The sequence below is a fragment of the Sitophilus oryzae genome, unplaced genomic scaffold (assembly GCF_002938485.1).
Source record: "Sitophilus oryzae breed Bouriz unplaced genomic scaffold, Soryzae_2.0 scaffold_809_pilon_pilon, whole genome shotgun sequence".
NCBI classification, from domain to species: domain Eukaryota; kingdom Metazoa; phylum Arthropoda; class Insecta; order Coleoptera; family Curculionidae; genus Sitophilus; species Sitophilus oryzae.
The window spans coordinates 1,699,174-1,722,535 of NW_022147427.1; the positions used below are offsets into that span (position 1 = coordinate 1,699,174).

General features: G+C 31.6%; 1 pseudogene; it reads right to left on the minus strand.

Annotated features, from left to right (window-relative positions):
* The window catches only part of LOC115888945, an 82,611-nt pseudogene extending 60,005 nt beyond the window's left edge, over positions 1-22,606 (minus strand).
* Positions 22,607-23,362: the final 756 nt, after the last annotated feature.

Sequence of the window (23,362 nt, forward strand, 5' to 3'; positions counted from 1 at the left end):
TCAAAACATGCCACATTTATATCGTTCAAAACTGAAGCGTTTTTTCTTAGATTATAACGGGTCCCCACCCGTAGGTACGAAGTCCCTTGTTGCGGAATCGACGCTAAAGTTGAAGGTTTGGTGCCAATATCTTATAATTTAATAAATTGTAAGTTATTCTATGAATTATTTTATTTATTGCTTTTGTTTGCCCTTTTGCAAGCTAAGATATTCGCCCATGCAAGGTCGAAAATTGTTAGTAGACTCAACAAGGCCCTTATTCTCACAAACCACAAACATCGGCACGAAGGAACAGTAAACGATTTTATTTAGATTACTTTTAAACTGAAATTATTTACAGCATAAATAGATTCCATTAAATGCATACACATGCTATATATTGCCTTTGTCAGATCAAATGAATAATGAAAAAGCTTTAGAATAGAATTCCAACAAGAAAACAAAATAATATGATTTAGTTAACATTAGTTAAATAATGAGAAAACATTTACTTTACCTTTAATAACATTCTTTGTCACAAAACTTACGAACCAAAATAATATCAACGCGTCTCGAATGGTAGTCTAGAAGCTATTATCTAACAACTATCACCTCTGTTCGTCGCCTGATTTCCCTCTCTCTAGTTTGTGAATAATATTTTAAAAATCAATAATTTTGTTTATGTATACAGAGTGTCTTAAAAATGAATGTTTTGAATTTAAATAAATATGTCTATTTTTAAATAGGCGGTTCATCTCACTAATTTCTGTCATTGATAACATGTATTGTTTATTAAGATAATAATATCTTGAGAACGGTTACTCGCAGCGATTTTTACCAAGAGATATTTTTTACGTAAAATAAGACGTAAATGTATAATTTTTCACTCAGTAGTGTAATACAGGGACGGACGAAAAGTTATTACTCTTCAAAACAGTAAAAAAAAACATGTAGGTGGCGCCTCTACAAGTAGAGGTCATTAAAAAAACCAGATACCAATTTTCATCCAAATATTGACATTAGTTCAAAAATTATTTCAAAATAATCGAAATAAAAATGAAACTTTTACATCCTGTATATCCAGAACGACGCATTTTAGAACATAAATTTATACGAACTTCTTTACCTATTTTTATGAATAGAATAAGTTTCTCCAATACAATTCGGACTACCCTGTAGAATTAATTATCGTATTTTAAACAATAAATTATAAATTAATATCATTTTCCGTTTTAATGTGTTTTTGAATACCATATTATTGTTTATTAATGTCACTGTTTCATGTCATGGTTGTATTATCTTCTAACATAGTCGTATATGTGTTTATCTATCATTTATAAATGTATAACAAACATATTAACGCTCTCTAGATTTTTATTTTCTCATTTTATTATAGAATTACTGTAATTATAATATATATTTTATATTTTACACTGTTTGTCCTTTAAATGATGTATTTTATATATCTCTATTAAAGTAGAATATCAGTAGTATAGTAGGAAGTGCCATACCAGTGCCATACCATCCAAAAAAAAACGGCGTCAAAGATGGCTGGGGAATGACAATCGATAATAATTTTAGCGAGGTCAAGCCCTAGACGTTATTACTTGGCCCGTACTCTTCTTTATTTTTTAATGGCGCTTGACTATTTTAGAACAAGCAAAATGTTTTCTAAAGAATATTTAATAAAGTTTTTCCTCTAGTAAAGACAATCCAGGGACGTACCTGTATATGACGAAATAAAAGTAACTTACCCACAAATCCAAACCTAACATTATCTCCATCCTTATCCGAAGCCACGACTGTTGTTACCAAAGTATTCGGCCCAGCATTCTCATCAACGTTGGGCGTGTACACTTGCTGTGAGAATTTCGGCTCCTCGTCATTTTTATTCTTTGTATACACCCGAACCTAAACATTTAAATCAACATAAATCAACTCTTTATCTAAGACAGAATTACTACTAATCACTTACAGTCGCTGTGCCCGTTTTAGCAGGTTCGCCTTTATCCCTAGCGGTTATGAGGAATTCGTAATAAGCATTGTTGTTGTCGGCATCCAGTTGTTTGTTATTGCTGATTATACCGCTAGGATCAACGCTAAAATGTTCGTCCGATACCAGGTATTCTATTTCGGCGTTTGTTCCAGAATCCGCGTCCATGGCTTTGACTTTCAAAATTGATGTTCCTAGGGAATGACAATAAAAATTAATACATACTATTTTTAACAAAAACTATTTTTGTTACTAAAACTATTTTCTAAATTCGTTAAATTACAACTATTTTAAAAGTATTTACCCTGTAATTTCTGTTTAACAATACACTCTAACACATTTATTCATACATAGTTTATGAGATGTTTGAATATTTCTGACCATTTCTGACTAATCCCTATTTAGGGTTTATTATAAATATTATATTTAATACAAAAACTCCAAACAATTAAAATTAATATTAATATTATCATACCTGGTGTTATATCTTCATCTACATTATGAGCTTGGTAATCGGGCAGTTCAAATTTCGGAGCATTATCGTTCACATCTGTCACTCGAATGGTTAGCTGTAAAAATAATTTAAATTCAATTAATAAGCACTCAATTCGTGTAGATATGAATTTAATTAAAATTTTAGCGACATCGTAGTAATACAGATATTAATTATCGATGATATTTGACAGATTTTCATAATGTTACTGTATCTGATTAGCATTTCATCGAAAACGCACTAAAAACGAAGTGAATACCATTAAAATGCATGAGAACGGAAAATTAACAAGGAAAATCGTGTTTTATTAATGATCCGTTCAAATTCAATAATACAATAACACCGTTTCTGTTTTATCTTTTATTAAATTTTCATGTTGTAGAACGTTTATTAATTTCCAATAGCAATAGGAAAATAATGTGATTTGGATAGAGTGAGTAACTTTGTTGTTTCATTTCAACAGTTGTCAAAACAACTAATGTCAAAATACAAATGTTAATTATTATGTAGGGGTACTACCGTATGATCGAGAAAAAACGGCGTCAACGATGGCTATGAAATAAAGATCGCTGTCATTTTATATGTAAATTTATATGGGAAATGTCATTGATCGTCATATCCCAGCCAACTGGACGCCGTTTTTTTTCGATCATACGGTATAACATATCCTGGGTCGACATGCATGTATACATGTGAGTAATGTCTGTATAAGTAGTGGCTGTTAGATAAAAGCTATTTCATATAAACCCGAACGTGTAATACCATGCAAGTAAAAATATTCCAGAATTTCAGAAAAACACCCAAAAAATCTACAAGACTGTATAAATTCTAATAAACTTAGTATTTGTACAGGCAAACACCATTTGCTGATCTAATAAATCTTTCAGTCCTTTGGCTCCAGACGACACATAATCGATAAGTAAAATATACAAAATTCGAACCAAACCTACCAGATTTTTTCGTCGCTTTTTCCTAGATTTAAAAAAAAATATAAAATAATTTAAAAATAAAAAAAACAACCCAACCTAGGGTCGCTCAACAAAGTTAAAGATTAAGATTTTGGCCAACTGTATAACAAATAATTTAAATGAAATAAAGCAACCTATTTGAGGAGAATATGTCTTGGAGAGAGTTCTTTGACTATGAGATATCATTTTTCGGTTTTGACTGATCACTTTTTAAGATATTCTTACGCAACACGCAACAAGGCTCTTATTGTCACACTAAGTCATACTGAACCAAAAACATCGGTATGCATGGACAATAAACGATTGTATTTAGATTTAATTTTAAACTAGAAATTATTCACAGCATAAATCGAATTTATTAAATACATACACATGTTATGAAATAAATAAGGAAAAGCTTTAGCACAAAATATTACAACAGAAAAACAAAATATATGCTTTAGTGAACGTTAGTTAAATAATAAGAAAACATTTACTTTACCTTTAATAATTTTCTTTGTCACAATTACCAAAATTTACAAACCAAAATAACATCAATGCGTCTCGAACGGTAATCTAAAAACTATTACCAACGCTATTACCTAATACCTATCAGGTTTATTCATTGTCTGATTTCCCTCTCCCTAGTTTGTGTATAAATATTTTAAAAATCAATAAATAATTATTTATGTATACAGAGTGTCTTAAAACTGATTTTTGGATTTAAAGAAATATGTTTATTTTTAAATAGACGGGTGATCTCAAGACCATTACTATAATTGACCTAATACTACTAAACCATTTAAATAAATAAAACTCTCAATAGATTAGTAAAAAGTCGAAATAAAGTACAAGTCAACAACACCGAATAATTTATTATTATTTATTTTACATCGTAACTACGTATTTCTACATCACTAAAGGCGTTCCACCATTTTATCCGGGCCTATTTACAAAACTGTTCAGATTCTAATAAACTTCTTAGTATTTGTACAGCCAAACGCCATTTCCCGAACTAATAAATCTTTCAACCTGGTCCCAGAGGACCGAAAATCGATAAAGAAAATACCCAGAATTTGAACAGAAAGCTTTTAGATTTTCCAGAACCTTATCGAGATATACAAATACATCTGCCAAAAGTGTTTCTTTTATTTATTTCTTTAATCTCATGCTAATATCGATCTTATGAACTGATGGAGAATTTAAAAGCGAATTATTTAGCCGATCTCTCTATGCAGAATTTGGTAAAATCTTTGAAGATATAGTCTGAGGAAAGGTTTTGGAAATGATGAAATAAAGAGACAGATAACAAAAACAGACACTAACAAACAATAAATTTTATAGCCAAATATTTGATAGAAACCGATTTATGAGTATATATCAAAGTAATCGTCAATTAGATATTTTAGAATGTATAACTAAAATATTAAAATTTAGATAGGTAAGTTGATATCTCAAATCTTGAATACATTTTAGTTGAATACTTCCCTTACAATTATTCAATTCAGTTGATACTATAAGAGCTTATTTAAAAATAAACATTGAAGCAGTGAAAAGCATAGAAATGCAATACTTTTAGTCTACAGAATTGACGCCAAAAATGGGCTGGCAAAGGTTAGTCTTGGGTAGAGGTTTCCGTATGTAAGAAGAGTACAATGCGTTTATAAGGTACTAGACAAAGAGAGAACAGTAAACACGTTGCCAAACGTATGAAATAAACCGAGAAACAAAGCACATTGCCAAACATTGCTAAGAGACGTGGAAGGGGATATAGCAGATTTGTTGCAGTCGACCGGTCACTTGTGTCTAGCCTCAGCAGGCAACTATTAAGCCCGACCAATCACGTTAGAGTTTTTGACAAACACAAACGAATTAACACCCTCCAAATAACCACGCTTACCAACCTGATTGGTCAAGCTTAATAGTAGCCTGCTGGGGTTAGACACTTCTGACCGATCGACACAATCAGTACCTCTGTCAGTACCTAAAGTTCTAGGGAACGGTGTACATCATGCGTTCAGCTTCACGATTTAATTACGTCTCGTGATACATTATTTTTTTGTTTATTAACAAGACGTTGTAATTTTCCCTATAGCTTGAAAATGTTTAAGTGCAAGTTAGAAACACATGCATTTCTGGTAAAAATAAGTGGAATTTATTTGGTTGCAGTGGAATTTATTTGGTTGATTTGGTGTTCGACAGTGGTCGCGCTATTCGAACTCTGAATTCAAAAATTGATAAGTCGAAATCTATCAAAAATAATTGATTGTAGGTTTTCCAAAACACTTTCTTAACATTTCTGCTATATTTTCTTCGCGACAGTATGTGAAAATCTTTATAAATAAAAAAGTTACACGATTGCTGAAAATTGCTATGCACTAGATGTAAATGGATGAATTGTTTACAATTTTTGAATGGAAAAAAACAACCTCTTATCGAATTATTCTTATTTAAAGATCTTGTAAAAGATCTGATCTTAAAAATAAAAAAAAAGTTTCATTATCTAACGTGGTTCTTAAATTATGACGTGTTATGTGTTGAAAAGTTGAGTTTTTAAATTATCGCGATTACCGACGTTTTCTCGTTATAAAAAAAAATGAACACCCTAACGATATCCTTATATAATTCCATTTCAGATGCTGAGAAACATATCTAATGATTTTATCTAGTTATCTTTTCGAAAAAAGGTTTTTAAAAATAAGCGGTTTGCGATCGTGATTTTACCTTACTTGATAGAGAAAGGCGTACCGGCAACGCCGTCGCAACAGCACACCGTCGCATTTCTCTCACTCCGACTTAATAAGATCCCTATGCGATTTACTTCCACACATGTAAATTCCGACCCAAAAGTAACAGTTGCCAGCACGGTATATCAACTTCAGCTCCAAGCCTCGCATCCCAGACACCTCAGAACCTGAGGGTATTACGCAAAAAACTTTGGTATGAGGAAAGTATTTATTTATATTATTATTATTACTTTTTTATTATTTCAGGACAGCATAGTTGAATTCTTTGGGATAGTTATCCAGATTTTTTCTGTCATACTCTTTTCCCTTGCGAATTCCAGGCAGAGTACGGCAGTCTTGATTTAATTTAAAAAATAGGGCTATCTACAAATTTAGTGTTTGATTTACACAACCTATCCTCCTCAAATTTCTCAAAATATTGCTTCTGTTGAGCGCATCTGAGATAATCACAATAAAAAAAATATTTTTACCGCAACGTAAGTTCCTTTATTTCATTTAAACTATTTGTGACAAGTTGGCCAAAATCTTACTTCTTTAACTTTGTTGAACGATCCTGGGGTTGTTTTACTATAGTTATCTCTTATTTTCTTGGACTTCTGTGAAAAACACTTTTTTCTATAACAATCTGCCACTATGTCCTTTGTCAAAATCAGATGAATATACAACAGAACAAATATAAATAACCAAAAACCTATATCAAACGAAAAGTTATATTCGTCTGGCAATCCAAATTGCGAAAATATGTTTTCACTTTTTAAAAAATGTATACTTCTTTTTAGTATATACTACAGAGTTATTCCATTGAAAAAAGGCTATTCTAGGGTCTTAGTCGGTACTCAAATAATATTAGAAATCAGTGTAAAACATACAGATACTGTACACGTACAAGTCATTCAAATCTCGTGATAAATTAACAGTTATTTACATAATTAATCGACTTCCATCCCTTAAAGTCCAAAGTTAACCGCTGCTCGTAGTAAATCCATAAAGTTATTTATTTCCGACGTATCAGTGTTTCCAGGAACGTACTAGCGTTTCCCGTGGAAAAGGGACGGAAGTCGTGATAAATTTTTGTTATTTATTGCCCTAGAAGCTCTGGCCAGTTCGTTACCCCCCGAAAACTTACGATAAACGGATTTACAGCGGGCAAGTGTATAAAAAACGAGGAAAGTTTGAGAAGTTGTCTGCTAGATAAGAGCATATTTTTAAAACTAAAAAACTACTCAAAATTCAAAATGCCATACCATATATCGAAGGTTTAAAAAAATTAAGTCAATTTAATCCTTTATATTGAATAGAAAGTTATAATTCAAGGCGTTTACTTTAAAATTTCCTTTAGAGAACCAAAGTTCAATTATAAAAACCCAATGCGTTAATAAACATTTGAAAATGAGGAAATGTCAATCAGATGCTGATAAATTATGAATCATCAATTCTAAAAAATACCGTATAGAAAACAAAAAAAAAAGCTTTAGAACTGTAAATTATATGAAGAAATTTACGAATAGCTACAAATTAAAACAAATAAAAAAATCAACTTAAACACTTACTTCAACTGATGTTGAGAAGCCTCCAGAATCCTCCGTCGCGGTCACAACCAAAGAGTAAACATGTGGTTGTCTCAAATCCTCAAAATCCAGTTCTTTGGCTAATTTTACAATGCCGGAAGTAGGTCCGATGTTAAAGGTTCCAGCACCTTGCCCTTGAGCCTTCAGTGTGTATCGAATCTCACGATCGGCAAACGATTTCGCTTTAACCGATATTATACTAAGAAGAAAAACAATTAGTATCATCTAAAAATATATTGTTTTCTGTTACAGTTTTTCAGAAATAACTGACCATAATTTACAAAATAAAATGAAGGGTTTTACTAAATATGTTTGAATCTGTGAGACAGATTTGTTTCCAAAAAAAGTAATACATACTCAGAATCCTTCTTTTGATTTTCTGGAATCTCCGCTTCGTAACTGGGCATATAAAATTGGGGAGCTCTTTTACCACCAACGATGGAAAGTCGTTCTTCTGGAGTACTTTGGAACCTCCTATCATCCAGTCTTCCATTCTGATCCTCGGCTTTCACGTACAAGACGTACTCCATGTCCAGTTGAAACAAGTCGGTACCACGAGTACGTACAACTCCAGATCTAAAAATTTAAGTTTCGGTTTAGAACTTTTGGTGTTGTAACACAGCATAATTAAACACTAATTTACCTCAATACACCCAGTGTTAAAAGTAAAATGTTTTGATGAATTTTGATTTGTGATGAATTAATGTTTAATTTTGCTTTTGGTAAATGTGTTTTATGCTCATAATAACCAACATTTGTGTTGGAGAACATTATAGAAAAAGTTATAGAAGTTGTAATTTAATATATGACGATGTTTCGTTTAATAAATGACCTTTTTCAGGTTTCTAAAATATAAAAACATTTTAAAATGGAGGAAAATGTTTCATATCAAAAGAAAAATGGCAGAAATATGAAGTAAGCGCAGTAATAAAGTTAATTAAAAAATACGCAAACATCAATTTGCAAATTGAAATTTTAACATGGCTCTACGGATGAATTAACGAGGGGCAGATTTTTAGAGTAATGAAAAAAGTGGAGTGATATTTCGAAGGTTGAAAAGACTGATAGACGTTGTGGGCGTAGTTAAATTTGATACAGTTACTGTATTTAATAATATATTAGTCGAGTTGTTTACATTTGCAGGTATAAAACAGATTTCGTACTGGAAATATGATGTTAATTAAATAAAGTTATAAAGTGGGTCTCAAAATAGATTTAGCAAAAACTAAAGTAATATAAAACGAAACAGTATAGACAGAAAAGACATTCTAATAAATAACAAAACACTGAAAATAGTAGAAGAATATATACAGGGTGGTCCGAACTGTATTCCGGAAACTTCAGCAGCATATTCTGCAGATAAAAATAAGTAAAAAAGTTCTTATAAATGTATATCCTAAAATGCTTAGTTTCGGCGATACAGGGTGTAGAAGTTTCATTTTTATTTCGATTTTTTCCAAATAATTTCTGAAGTAACATCAATATTAGGATTAAATTTGGTGTCTGGGAGTTTTTTGATATGATAAATTCGATTTTGATATCAATATGACTCCTACTTGTAGAGGGCGCCACCTACATATTTTTAACTGGTTTGAAGAGTAATAACTTTTCGTCCGTACCTGTATAAAACTACCAAAAAATATACATTTACGATGTTTTTAACGTAAAAAAGATCTCTTAATAAAAATCGCAACGAGTAATAGTTCTCAGGATATTTGAAATCGAAATTATCAATACCTGTCATCATTGACATAAATTAAACATGTTGTCTAAATAGTTAATAGAGGGAAATCATAAATTTGAAATGTTTTTGTGCCAAACCATCATCAATCATCATTTTTTCGAAGAAAATTTTATCATTAATTTAAAAAAATAAAAATTTTCCAAATTTTTTTTTTTAGTCAAATAACTATCTAGGTACTCAACATATGTTTATTTTTTGTCAATAATGACATGTATTGACTATTCCCATTCTAAATATCTCGAGAAGGGTTGCTCGTAACAAGAGACATTTTTTACGTAAAAAAATACGAAAATGAATATTTTTTCACTCAGCAGTTCTATACAGGTATGGACAAAAAGTTATTACTCTTCAAAACAGTTAAAACACATGTAGGTGGCGCCCTCTACAAATAGGAGTCATAATGACATCAAAATCAAATTTCTCATGTCAAAAAACTAACAGACACCAATTTTCATCCAAATATTGACGTTACTTCAGAAATTATTTGGAAAAAATCGAAATAAAAATGAAACTTCTACACCCTGTATCTCCGAAACTAAGCATTGTAATGAAGTCCGTATTTTTTTTTGTTTGATCTGTTAAATGCTAGGCGTGAACATAAATCGAGCACGGCAGGATAACCGATACTTTCCGACAAGTCAGAATTAACTACTCTGCTCTGTTGTCATTTTGTGGATCTACGCAGGCTCTCACCTGATGATGGAGTAGGGTTCCGAACCCGGTAGTGAGAACAGGTTGATCCACATTATGACAAACACAGCGTAGAATTAAATTTCTATATCAGCAGTTAAGTGGCAAGAATTCTTATATAATCTTATAGCTAATGTCATCAATCGACTTTTCAAAGCCACTTGGTGCCATTTTTTTTATCAAACGGTATATATCTCATAACATGGGGGCAAAAAATAGAGTAAATTTTTAATAAACCCAAAAACTAGCTAGCTGAATTTTAATTGGACCAATGTCTATATGATTTTAATTTTTAAAACTCGATGTTTATTTAAACGTGGATGTTTCTTGTTTGCTAACTGCAATTTAAACTCTGTATTTAATATGTTTTTGCTAATGTTGCTTTTTTTGGGAAATATTTTTGGCATACTCTAAAAATTTTAGGGTTTCGTTCAACTAGCTAAAATTATTCATGTAATAAACCCCTATCAGTGGAAACAAATCTAATAACTATTTTAATATACATTCAGATGCAAAAAAACGTAACGGAGAAAATTTTGTTCAAATTTAAACCGTTATATTTTTGTTATTTTTAGCCCTATTTTCATGAATATTTTAGCAAGCTGCGTATATAATTATATCAACTATAATTTGTAAACTCAGTTTTTTAAAAACTTTAGTATTTGGCATATATTATACAGGGTTAATCGAGGGGTTGTATTTTTTGCCCTATCTTTGACACATCTTGTGCAATAACTTCGTGTGTAAATTTTCCTGAAATATAATTTTAGGGTCAGAACTATGTCTCCTGAGCATTTTGTTTTTTGGATCATGTCAATACATGCCTTGGTTAATTTTTAAGAGCGAAATGAACTTACCACCAACAATTTGCAATTTTTTCAATTATAATTTATTTTTGAAGTTTTGGTCATTAATGTGAACTATATACTACTATGAACTGCCCATCATTTTCGACGTTTGGGAAATGCTTGGCAGGAGGGTTAGAGGTGGCGAAGAGTTACCAGCTTCATTAAATGAACTTCGCTTGGTCCTTGAAGAAGAATGGAAAAACATAAGGCAATATGCTATATGCAGTCTCAATGACAGTATGCACAAACGTATACAGGCAGTTATAGCAGCCAGGGGAGGCAATACAAAGTATTAGGATATTTTTTAGAATTTTTTTTCCTGTTTGTATACTTCGGTATTACAGATGTTTTCTTTAGTATCATTAGTTCTGTTATCGTTATTAATTTTTATTAATACAAGGACTGTATCGTTTGTATAGGACTGTATCGTATAGTATCCGATGCAGCGTAATATGGCGTTACGACAATAGTCAAAACCATCTCGTCTTTTTAACAAATTACATAAAAAATAATGATAACTGAAAAAATTGCAAATTGATCGTGATCAGTTCATTTCGCTCTTAAAAATTAACCAAAGCATGCACTGACGTGATCCAAAAAACAAAATGCTCACGAGACATGGTTCTTACCGTAAAATTATATTTTAGAAAAATTTACAGACGAAATTATTGCACAGGGTGTTTTAAAGTTAGGATAAAAAACCACCCCTCGATTAACTCAGTATAATATTGCCAATTATTAAAGTTTATAAAAAAATTAGTTTACGAATTAAAACTGATATAATTATATACAGTTTGCAAAAAAATCATGCAAATAGGGTTAAAAATAACAAAAATAATATAACACTTTAAATTTAACCAAAAATTTCTCTGTTGCGTTTTTTTTTGCATCTGAGTGTACTTTTAACTATTTACCAAATAAAATAAACCCAAATAATAGGTAGTAATAACTAATAAATTGTAGAGCAGCTGCAAGCTTGGTAAACTACATCGCACCCATTATATACCGAGTAATATGGTGTTCCATAGCAAAAATATTATTGAGTTATTGCAAAATTACTAAGCATGTCCTATAATAATAAAAATAATTTTACACACGGGAAGAAGAGGCTAAGTCAATTTTTGGTTAAACTCAGATAACAGCGCCATCAAGCAGCAAATCTAGGTGGGGTTCTAGCCACATATACAGGGTGAGTCTTAAATAAGTGCAAATATTTTCAGGGCTAGTAGATCCAAGTTAAGCTAGTAAAGAAACAATAACCGAGTTATTTTACTTTGAAAATTTCTAAAAAAAAATGTTTTTTTGCTTAAATTTTGAGAACCGCTGGATATTTTCTGGATTTTCTTTCTTGTAAATTTAATCTACTACCTATCTTGCCATATTATCAAGAAATTATGTTTTTAACTCAAATCTAAAAAAAAATCCAAAAATTTTTTCAACAAATTCTAAATTTACATTTTTTTTGGGCGAAAAAACCTCATAATCGTATTAAGGGGGTCAAAATATACTACCCCTAAGAATATTTGTACTTATTTAAGCCACACCCTATAAGTATAATCAGGGGAGAAACAGGCTATGTTCCATAAAATAAATTATTTTAATTTTATTTTAGGTGGCTAAAAAGATCATAACTATTCCATCATACCTTTCGTCAACTTCAAATCGACCGCCTGTCCTATCCCTCACAATGAAATAATGAATATTGTGATCTGTATCTGGATCTCGCGCTTGCAGGGTAAATACTGGAGTGTTGGGAGGGGCGTTCAATTGAACCACAGCCTGCATGGGCAAAGGGCGATTGATGAAGTAAGGTGGCTCATCGTTGACATCTCGCACGTGTATGATCACCCTCTGGTTGTCGGTATCTGAAAAAAAAAGATGCAGGTAAGAAACTTGACACTTAAAAGGTGGTATATTAATAAGTAGTTCTCTTTGAATAAAAAGATTACGGAAGGAGCATATCAAAAACCTTAGATCGAACACGACGGGCTCCTAAAATGGCCGATTTAAATTCCGGTTTATTTTACTCAAAGCGTTTAAAAATATTATGTAGGGTGGACGTGGGGTAGACTCAATAATAATTTCTTGTTATATTTCACGTTGTATTGTATATATTATTTATTAACACAAACATCCGATACGCTACTGAAGCAGGTAAGTCAAATTGACGTATCTAAATTCTTTGACATCCAATCTTTGACAAGTGGTAAATAAAAGCAAAAATGCAAAAAAATATATAATTAGCTAATTTAAAGTGAATTTCATAAATGATCGGTTTATATTATATAGTCACTTACTTGCGAAAATATATTCCAATATTTCCCTTGATTTTTGACCGAGCTCCACTCATCAAATTCGTTTTTTAAACGGTTTAATATTGATACAGGTTTTCTGCAGGTAGACAGTAAGGAATGGTTAAAAGATCCTGGATATATGAGAGGCTTAGAAATTGTGAAAAAAATTGAGAGTAGTTAATTATACTGCAGAAAGAGCTGTTAAATTGTCAGAAGAATACATTAATATTTTATCTAGAAATAAAGATGAAAATCAATATGTGATTCAGATTGTAAGCGAGTATAAGAAGAAATATCAAAATCCAACTAAAGAATGTTTATTAAAATAAATCAGCTATACTTAAAGGGTTTAAACTTCATTAGACTTGAAGATTTCTTAATTCCCAACCTTAACACCATCAGGATTGTAATAGATTAAGTTTTATTTAAGTAATAGATTAAATTTTTCAAAAATAATCATAATTTTGTCAAAAAAGTTGAAAAATTTAGGAATTTACAGAGTGGTTAACTTTAACCGTGAATAACTTTTGAAGGAGTAGATTTATCGAAAAATTGTAAGAGACCTTTTTTGTAGAGCAATTCTGTACAAGAATATGTGATTGTCATGGCTGCGAGAGAACAAGATCGAGAGAAAAAAGTTATTTGTAAAAAGTGGAAAAATCCTATGTAATTTAAATGAGAAATGAATCGTCTTTCGGGCAAGGTTTATTGTGAATATTAAGGGTTTTCAATGGTCTGTTATTTTTTTAGACAATGAACTAAAAATTTAGGGGGCGTCGTGAGAGAAATGATCAACTTTGTAAGTAACGGCACCTTAATAATTATAGACACAAAAAATGTAACAAAAAAAAAATAAAATTGTAGCAAATTATACTTCTATTTTTAAATCAATTGTTATTTTAAACACGAAATATATACACACAAAGTTATAATAATCTAATTATAAAAAAACGCCATAAATACCTAAAACATCCCCTTTTTCCCTACCCCCATTTAAATCTCGGCTCACCGCTCTAAAACAATTCCGCACACGTACCTACCGCTTTTATCTACGTCCTACCCCAATACCCTGCTCAGCTATGCAAGTATTTTTTACATCCCCTAGTTTTACAACCCTACGCTTTCCAGTTTATTTAATTAAAATAACCCTGCACCGTCGGCCCTGGAAAGGTATAATTTACCCCCACAACGCTCTCTCCCTCAGTTTTCAGTTAACCCGGCTGCATACTTTAATGTAGGTCAGTAAAAATATATCAGCAGCGGGAAAACGGGACGAGACAGCACAGCTTTGCCGTTTTTTGCCGTTGCCCTTGGGGAAGTGTCATAAAAACAAACGTAAAAGCAACGTAACGTTTTTTTTTTAACAAAATTGAATTCTTTTAGATTAGTATTTATTTCTGGGTGGTTGGGTTAAGTTTCCGAAAATTATGGTTTCCGAAACCGGAGCTGTTTTTCGCAACCGGGAAAGGTTCTTTGGAACAGGGATTTCCCGTTTTTTTCGGTACTGACTAATTTTTATTCAATGATGGTGCAGTTTATCCATCAGAAAGCAAGGGATGGTTTTTCAAAGTAAAATTGATAAAAAAATGAGATTTTTAATGAAAATAATATCAAATTATTAAGTAACCAGTCATGAAAAAAATTAACATGAACACAAGTAAAGAAAAAAGTATAGGTAACTTAAATTTCACATCAAACAACATAAACCAACATAACCGAATTTGAGACAAAAGCCCTAAAATATTGAATTAAAAATGCAAATATCTATTAAAACAAAACATAATAAATATTATAGGAACGAAGAGATCATCGAACGAAGAACGAAGAGAATCAAGAAGCAAGAACAATAAAAATAACATCATTACTTATTTAGAAGAGTTTGATTTCGAACCCTAATTAAAAAAGTAGCTTTCGAAGTTTTAGGTGAACTGAACATGCAGAAAAAAAAAGATGAACTAGCTTGGATAACTGACAGCATAAAGGCCTTAATCAATGACAAACAAAAATTCTATCAAAGATGGCTCTCAGACCGAACAGATACTAACTGGAGTCATTACAAGCAAAAAAATAGAGAGGTACGAGCCGCCATTAAGGTAGGAAAAACAGATATTTGGGAAAGAAGGTGCCAGCAAGTGGAAAGCCTAATAGGGGCGCACGGAGTACTGAGGTATGGAGAACAATCCGACAAATGAAAACCAATCAAACGGACAAGCTCTTGAATAGAATGGATATAGAAAAATGGCGCAACTACTATGCAGAATTACTGACAGAAAACCGACCAGAATTCCGAGCAGTAGAAGATGAGAACAACCTTGCAGGCACTTTAATGATAAGCAAAAGAGAAGTACATCAAAGTTTCAAAAGAATGAAAAATGGACGGTCACCAGGTCCTGGTAATATTGTAGCCGAATTGTTAAAGTGTGGAACCCAAAGACTACGCTGGCGTCTGGCAGAGCTATTTAACCAATGCTGCCTGCAAAGTAAACTACCCCGAGAATGGCGAGTGGCTCACATAGTGTCCATCTTTAAAAAGGGAAATCGTAACGACCCCACTTGTTATAGAGGCCTAAGCATTAACAGTTCGGTCAACAGACTTTTTGGAAAGGTGTTACAGGGTAGGCTCAGGGACAGTATTGGTGACAAAATCTCGGAAGACCAAAGCGGATTCACACCGGGGAAATCTTGCACAAATAACCTTTTTGTCCTGCAGCAGGTGATGGAAAAAAGATAGCAGTAGATCAAGAAGTCCATCTAGCATTTATTGATTTGGAGAAAGCGTACGACTCTATTCCCCGCAGCAAGATATGGGAAGTATTGAATATCTTAGAAGTAGATAGACCTTTGCTTAAGATAATAAAATAGCTATATAAAGAAAATGAATCGTACGTTAAGATAGGACACAGGCTATCTAATCCAATTAACACCACAAAAGGGTTGCGACAAGGATGCAGCTTATCTCCTCTGATCTTCAACGCTTACGTCGAATTAGCCCTTAGGGAATGGAAGACGAAATATCAAGGTATGGGAATACCCATTGGGGACAACACACTATTTACCCTGAGCTTTGCAGACGATCAGGTCGTGATTGCGCAGGACTCATACGATCTAGAGTTCATGACTAAGAGGCTTTATCAAGTATACAACAAATGGGGACTTCAGGTTAGTCTAAAGAAGACCGAATACTTAGCTGTCAATTCCAACACTTGTTTTGAAGTCTTCATTAATGATAACGTCCAGATTCAACAAGTAGACAAATTTAAATACCTGGGTGCTACTATCAACAACGAGGGTTTGGGCAAAGAAGAAATACAAACCGAATTCAGAAGAGCAAACAAGTTATTGGATGTCTTAACAGCCTCTGGTGGGACCGAAACTTATCTGCAACAACTCAAAAAGAGACTTGGAAGAACATTGGTGGAGTCAGTTCTTTGCTATGGTTCAGAGCTATGGACTCTGAGTGCAGACGCGAAGCGCAAAAATCAAGTTGTTGAAATGGACTACCTTAGAAGAAGTGCAGGTATATCTAGGATGAAAAAAAGACAAACATCGAGGTCAGGCGTATCATGAATGCATCGGAGGAGACAGTACTGGATCGAATCGAAAAATCCAGCTTAAAATGGTTTGGACATGTTCTGCGTATGCCGGAGAACAGGTGGCCAAAAAGAGTTTTCAATGGGCTCCCCAGGGGCAGAAGAAAGAGAGGTAGACCTAGAAAATCCTGGAACGGAACGGTTACGGAAGCAATGGAAGCTCGTAACCTAGAAGCTGATGACGCTCTAAATCGAGATGTGTGGCGTAGGGTAACGGGAAGGCAGCAATAGGCTGTAGTTGGAAATGAGTATTAAATACTTAAACCAAATCCCGTTTATATATATATATATATATATATATATATATATATATATATATATATATATATATATATATATATATATATATATATATATATATATATATATATATATATATATATATATATATGATTTCGACCGCTAGAAAGTATGTTGTGAAAGTGTGTATGTAGAAATTTTTAATTATTAATACCGAGTCCCGAAAGTACCGAAAGAACCGGGAATTAATAATTTGGACTCCCCGTTCTTTGATGTCTCAAAAGAACCGGGAATTCCCGATTCTGAACTCCATAGATAGATACCACTAAATATATATAATTTTTTATTTCCTTTTATTAAAAGCTTGACCTCCCAAATGCAATGATGTGTCACACTTACCTAAAAATAAAAAAAGGAAAGCAATCTGTATATAAATTTTAACTAACCAACACATTGCCTCTTATGGGAACATAATTTTTATGCATTTCTTGGGGCAGGAGTACTAAATTTTAGGATTTTTCAGAACATTTTTCTCAGGATAAAAAGAAATACAAAGTTCTAGGGTGCGATTTCAAGCTTTTTTACTTCGCGGTTGTCCGGCAATTTCCTATTTTATTATTTTCTGTGGTATAAAAAGAACGTTAAATTTTATTTCAACAATATAAAAGTTTTATCGTTACTTTCTGTCCAGTTATAGGAACAAAGCAGAGATAATAGAGAGAGTGCCTCAATGCCTCAAATTTTATACAATACCTTCAATGAAGGTATTGTATAAAAAATACGGTGTTAAAATATTATTTTTAGTAAAAATATTAATTTTAAAAAATTAGAATAAGGTACGAGATTGAATGAACCTCTTTATAATCAATTGATTACCCCTAACTAACTTTAAAATTGAAGTTAAATTGTTCATCATTGAACAGGTTGTAAAAAGCCTCAGACCTTCCGACAAAAGGCTAGAAGGCTAAAGAATTTCCGAACCTGAATCACACACCTCACTAAAAAAAACCTAACCGTTCGAAATATCTTGGACCGTTTCTATAACCTAAAAACCCTACGTAGTCACATTTCCGCCCTTTTGTCTAGGAGCGAAATAGGTCGAGAGGCGGTAACAGAACCGGATCTAAAATTTTCATATGGTCCCATACATATAATTTGCATATTTTTAGTAACATTTTTTTCTAAAAAATGTCTATACCTATGGGGCGGATTCATCTCTCCAAAAAATTCTATATGGGTATTTCGCCATTGCAAGAAAATCTACAAAATAAAATAGTTATTTTTTGTAAAAACTGCAGCGTTAATCCAACGGAGACTAAATTGTCAGCAGTTAGGTTTACTGATAAACAAATTTGCCTAACGAACAAAAAAATGCCTAACGTTTCGGAAAGTTTATCTCCTCCATCATCGGAAGCAAAAAATACAAAGAATAAAGAAAAAAACTATTTAAAACATTTAAATTCAACTATTCGAGAACACTTTAGTTTTTTTTTTTAAAAACTGTTCGGTATGATTATTTTTAATTTGTTTTTAATTTTTACGTATGTTATGTTTATTTGTGTTATGTTCTTTAAAATCAAAAAGCAATTGAAATACATTACTAACATCTACAGATGCATGAGCAATACATAGATTTTCTTCTAAATCTACAAAATAAAATAGTTATTTTTTGTAAAAACTGCAGCGTTAATCCAACGGAGACTAAATTGTCAGCAGTTAGGTTTACTGATAAACAAATTTGCCTAACGAACAAAAAAATGCCTAACGTTTCGGAAAGTTTATCTCCTCCATCATCGGAAGCAAAAAATACAAAGAATAAAGAAAAAAACTATTTAAAATATTTAAATTCAACTATTCGAGAACACTTTAGTTTTTTTTTAAAAAACTGTTCGGTATGATTATTTTTAATTTGTTTTTAATTTTTACGTATGTTATGTTTATTTGTGTTATGTTCTTTAAAATCAAAAAGCAATTGCCATACATTACTAACATCTACAGATGCATGAGCAATACATAGATTTTCTTGCAGTGGCGAAATATCCATATAAGATTTCTTGGAGAGATTTTTTCCTAATAAAACCGGTGATTAAAACTAAAAATAGTTAATGGGACATACTTATACTGTGTAGGGATTAAATAAGATATTATTAGGTGGCTATATTGGCCTATTCCGTTAGATCTTTTCAAATCGATTTCCTTTTATCTCTAGATATTAAATGTCCTGGTTTTAAAATTGAATGTCAAAGTCAGGGTTCAATGGAAAGGAAATATTAGCTATTGTATGTTGATGCTGGCGGATAGTTATATTTCAAAATTTCCCAATATTACGTGGTCAATAACGTTATTGCTAGGAAAACGACCGACAAAAGCCAATAAAAGAGTAATATTTTCAACATAGTCCTTAATACACGGTTATTTTCGTAAATATCGATGAAATTGAATACTTACGTTAATGACCGGATTTTATCGTAAATGCCCTGCATACATATACAGAGTGGTCCGAACTGTATTCCGGAAACTTCGGCTGCATATCTAAATGGTCCTAAAATGCTTAGTTTTGGAGATACAGGGTGTAGAAGTTTCATTTTTATTTCAATTTTTTCCAAATAATTTATGAAGTAACGTCAAAATTGGTGTTTGGAGGTTTTTTCACAACGTGTTTATTTTTTTGTCAATAATGACATGTATTTGTCGCACCCACTTAGTGTAATTGTCCGTTTGGTACCAGATATAACTGGTACCAGATGGAGGAAGAAAAGTTTATTTGGTTTGCTTAGGTGTGTGGTTAATTGAATATCCATTTCATGAAACGGACAATTACACTCAGTAGGTGCTATTGATTATTTCCATACTAAATATCTTGAGAACCGTTGCTCGTGGCAATTTTTACCAAGAGATATTTTTTCACGTAAAAAGTCACGGAAATGTATATTTTTTCACTCAGTAGTAGTTAAAACACATGTAGATGGCGCTCCCTACGAATAGGATTCATATTGACATCAAAACCAAATTTCTTGTGTCAAAAAAAAACAGACACCAATTTTCATCCAAATACTGACGTTACTTCAGAAGTTATTTCGAAAAAATCGAAATAAAAATGAAACTTCTACACCCTGTATCTCCGAAACTAAGCATTTTAGGACATAAGTTTATACGAACTTTTTTACTTATTTTTATCTGCAGAATATGCTGCCGCAGTTTCCGGAATACAGTTTATGATCGAAAAAAAAAACGGCGTCCAGTTGGCTGGGAAATGACGATCAATGACATTTCCCATAACAATTTACATATGAAAAATGACAGCGATCTTCATTTCATAGCCATCGCTGACGCCGTTTTTTTCTCGATCATAGGGTATAATATAATAAATAATACATACTTACACTATAAAATTTTTGTTCGATTTGTGTAATTTATATTGAAAATAAAATAAAGGGCATATTTTTTCCCTAAACCCGCCACTGCAGACAATCGAATTAGTGAAAAACAAGCCTTAATTCATAACAAAGCACAGGGGTCCAGCAATAAGGGAAGGGTATATACACGTGCCAGGTGAGTCCTAAGGTCGTCACGTTACGTTAGGGTCTGTTTTAAGGGCCGACGGATGAATAGAAGATTATCCCTGTTGGTGGAATTCGTTTGTGACCCTATACAAAGGTGGCGCCGTTACGAGTTTGGTTGTTGTTGGTTAAAATAAATTGAATTTCTCAAAACAAAAACTTGATTAAAATGTGTATTTATGGACTTATAAAAGTTAGTATCCCTTTATTTTCGTACTGAAAGAAATAAAGATCTAGAAAGTAGCAAATTGGCGGATTTTTATATATTATATTATTATACAGAGTATACTCTTAAATAAGTGTACATATTTTTAAATCTGGTAGATCTCAATAAAATAAACATATTTTCTCTTTACCGATTTTCAAATAAGTTCAAAATAGCCCAGTTATTTTACCTTGAAAAATTAAAAATATATAATTTTTGCTTTAATTTTTAAAACCACTGGAATTTTTGTGTTTTCGTTCCTTTAAATTTAATCTACTACCTATGTTACCATATTATCAAGATATTATATTTTTAACTGAAAATTAAAAAAAATCTAAAAAGATTCCCAAAAATACAAAATTTTCATGTTTTTTTCACGAAAAATGCTTTATACAAAAAAAATATACGACCCCTAAAAATATGTGCTCTTATTTAGAACTCACCCTGTATATTATATTTCCAAGCATTAATACCATTTATGAGGTTTCAAATAAGGCCCAGTTGCTTTTTAAATACATTCATTCAGAAATACATTCACCATATTGTCATTAATTTCTGTGAAAAAATTTAATAATTCCCCCCTTCACAAGCATATTAAATATTAAATTTCACACAATGCGTCCCCAAAAACAAGTGAAAATTCAAAAGCTTTGTTTCATGAGAAACAGTTCATATACAGGGCGATCCAGTCTTTCGAAAATGCTCCTCCGAAATGTTCATTCCATTTTGTTATAAAATTTGCAGACAATAGAAACGCATTTTTTTAAATATTTTTCATAAATATACAGGGTGATTTAAATATATTTTTACACTAAAATTGTAATTTTTAAATGCTGAAATGCTACAATGCCGTAAGGTTTGTTTTAAATAAGTGCAGATATTTTCAGGGCTGGTAGATCTCGATAGAAGAAATACATTTTCTCTTTACCGTTTTTCAAATAAGTCCAAAATAACCGAGTTATTCAAGTTTGAAAATTAAAAAAAATAATAATTATTTTTAAAAATTTTGAAAGCCATCACATTCTTTCTGTATTTGCATCCCTTTTAGTGCCGTAATCATGGTAATATCAGAGCATAATAAATCATACCGTGATAAAAATTTGCCGTGAACACGCAGTTCTAAAATATACGGAAAAATTTAAAAGAATATGCACAATTTTCAACATCTTTTTTGCAAAAAAACTCATAGACGTGTTCTTGCGGTCGAAATATACCACCCCTGAAAATATTTGCAGTTATTTAAAACCCATCCTGTATATTGAACTGCATATGTACGAGCCCTATAAAAGTATTTGTACTTATTTAAGACCCACCCTCTATAGGACTTCTCGTATAGAACTTTTTCTAAATACTAATCTACCTGTATATTATTTATAATATTTAATAAATATTTTCCAGTTAATTTCAAAAATCTATTTATAAATTTACCAAAAAAACAATCAGGTTTCTTTCCAAAAATACTGAAAGAGTATCAAAATAACTAAAGTTACACAACTAAAGTTATTTTGATACTCTTTCAAAATTCAACTTCTTCAATTTCGTAAGAAAAAACAAAATTAAATTTACACCCACAGCAAAAGAAATTATTTATCTTACATCTAACATGCCACAGAAAACAAACCTAAATAAAAAAAACATCGACAACAACACAAAATTTAATACATCGAAAAAAAATCAATCTACATGGTGTATACTTACATTTGATTCCTTCGTTGGTAGCAATAAAAAAGAAAGAAAAAACAGAATTAATCTTACAGTCTGACAAATTGTTATGTTAAACACAAAGCAAATTGAATTGGATTTCATTTATATTTGTCTCCCTTAGGAGAGAACATTGTAGAACGACGTGTTATTTTTAAATTTAGCGGTTTTTATCCAGACTTAGTATTTAGTGAATTTTGGGTAGGGATGCAAACGATATATCTCCATTTTTATTTAATATATTGATGTATGGATACATCTATGTTTTTGTTGGGATGTTTGCATCACTAATTGTGGTTACAAACCCTATAAATTGGGCGACAGAGAATAAAATGTAATATCGAATGTAATTAGATACAAAATTGCCTTGTTTATAAAGCGTAAATTGGGATTAATTAGAAATTCAATACTAGGATAATGTACAGAACTATTTTACATGGAAAGTTTCATAATATAAAATTATTTTAAATTCATAAATAACAGATAATTATTGCTATAACTTTCTAATAATATCAGCACCAGAACAAAACAATAATTGAAAATAAAAATATAATATATAAATTGCTATAAATCCAGTGATTTGAGATTAATGAAAACTTCTGTGTGTCTTAGTGAACGAAAAAGCACAACATTTCTAAAAATATATCAGCAGTTATTACAGTAAAAATATATCATATAGTTCGAATCTAGTTTGATATAAATTGTTATTTCTACGCCTACTCTGCGTCTTTTTATTGGATCAAATGATATATTTACTGCACTA